Source organism: Triticum dicoccoides, chromosome 1B (assembly GCF_002162155.2).
Source record: "Triticum dicoccoides isolate Atlit2015 ecotype Zavitan chromosome 1B, WEW_v2.0, whole genome shotgun sequence".
NCBI classification, from domain to species: domain Eukaryota; kingdom Viridiplantae; phylum Streptophyta; class Magnoliopsida; order Poales; family Poaceae; genus Triticum; species Triticum dicoccoides.
Genome location: NC_041381.1, coordinates 106,862,462 through 106,864,697, shown reverse-complemented (window position 1 = coordinate 106,864,697; position 2,236 = coordinate 106,862,462).

The following is a 2,236-nucleotide window of genomic DNA, read 5'->3' as shown; positions in this document are numbered from 1 at the left end:
TCTAATTCATATCTAGATGTTTTTTAAGGATGTCACATCAAAGCTTCCACAAATACATAATGTAGCAACAAGAAACAAAAAAAAAGACCACAAATAGAGTGGACATCAACTTAGACGTGACATAACTATGTCACATCTAGATGTGTCCTAGACAAACCCAATAAATAGATTAAGATGAAGAAGCCCCTCGGCCACCTGATCACAAAGGTTGGATTGTCGAATTTCTTCACACATAAAAAAAGAAACATAAGTGCAATATTGATTCTTTGAATGTATATCTAAGTGATACAACATAAGAGTTTAGCAGATTGACGTGAACCATTGCTCAGTCCCTATAACTCCGTATCAGTAATTTAATATACTGTATCAATTGTAAACTGACCACGAGACAAGTAAAATCACTCATGAAAAAATTAAAACCGCGCAAGCCAAATGACTAGGATCAACATGAAAAGACGAGATGTGTAAAAACAAGCTCACATCCGCACCAAATATTCAAAGGTAATAATTATAAAGATTATTGTCATATACCATCAACTAAGTCATAGAACTGAATAGTGCAATGCCATGTAGAGAATTGTTTCGGATTTAAGAAAATTTACAGAAATTTGAGGTATGCATAAGCTCATGCTGAATAAGAATGATTTATTCGAAGAAGCAATAGTAGGTTCTAGATATCTTACACTATTAATACCTAACATGTGACATCACAAATTGTTAATATATTTATACATATATGAAAAAGTAGTTTACATGCTTATTATTATGCTTTTATGTCACACAAACCATTCTTAATGGGGTATCATTAGTCAAAGCCTTATTGTAGATCATTAACACACTATATTTTGAGAATGTTCCTATCTTTCGAAACATGGCAACAACCGGGGAGGCCTTCACCCGGAGAAAGTCAGGCACCAACCCCACGTGCCGCAATTCGCTGACCACCCGTGCAGTATCTCCCCTGATTCCTAGCACAATCGTGTGTCAATCCCATGACCAACTCCACGCCGCTGCTTCCTTTTATTTCGCGGCTAACGAGAGGAACAGGTTCGATCCAATAATCACCGTGCCATCCCACAGTTAAATCCACGTCCAATTTTATCCACTCATGACGGCAAGGCCGGACAGGGAAAATTGGGGCTCATGCACGCGATAGATCGCTTGCATGCAACAGATAAAACTGCTAAGAAGTACACATGCGCATGTTCAGGGCTAAAAGCACTTCCGATGTCACGTCGTCTACTTCTCGCCGCCGGCTCTTGTGCACGTCTCCCGCCTCGCCACAGCACTAGGGAAGACCACCATGGGTCAATGCCCGGATCTCACGTCATGAAGCAGCCCCGCCACCCCGCCGCCACACGGCTTCGCATGACGATGCCCGCCGGCGGCGGCAACAAGGAGGGGCAGAGTAGGTAGGGCGCTGGGCTAGGGGATTTGGTCAACCCGCTGCCACTTAGCAAGCGGCACGGGGGCGAGGAGGGTTCCATCGTGTCAACACGTGTTTATGCAAACTGAATTTCATAATGTCCCTACCTTTCAAAGCATGGTGTTCGACGGATCAAGTATTAATCTTAATAAATCATAACATCCCATGGCTATTGGCCCTACCCTATATATGTACCCAAGCTTAACACCCCCGTTAATCCCCAAACTCTGATGGTTCGTACTGGCTAGATGATTACGCCTAGATCAATATGCCGATGGGAAGAACCACCAGATTGTGCAGAGATGCAGCAAAAACCGTGACAGTAGATCACGCGGCACAGTCTAGTAGGCCAGATTTCTATCATGATTCATGGCGAGTTCAGTAAGGAAGAAAATGGCAAAAGAAAAAAGGTGTGCGGTGGATTGAGAAGAAGTTGCTCACAGGCAGCGTTGCCGGCTTGCCGTTGATCCGTTTTCTTCCGCTTGCCACCGACGAGGAAGTAATCCAGGCGATGAGCCGACGACTATATATGCCATATGCCGTATGGAATGCAGCACTAATTTTGGTCTATTAAAGGCCCGGAACGCATATGCTGAGGCTGATTATTTTTTGAGCAGGCTAATTGGCTTTCCTATTTCACAAATGCTGAGGCTGATTGATTTGATGCCAATGTTTGGTACTGCTTGTTTTGTCAAAGGGCAATGATCTGCGCTGGCACGCCGGCTTAAATTTGGGCCAGTCGGCCCGCAGCCGCACGATTGCGCGCGGTACCACCGTTGGATCTTCCTCCCGTAGGTACGTCGTCTTCCT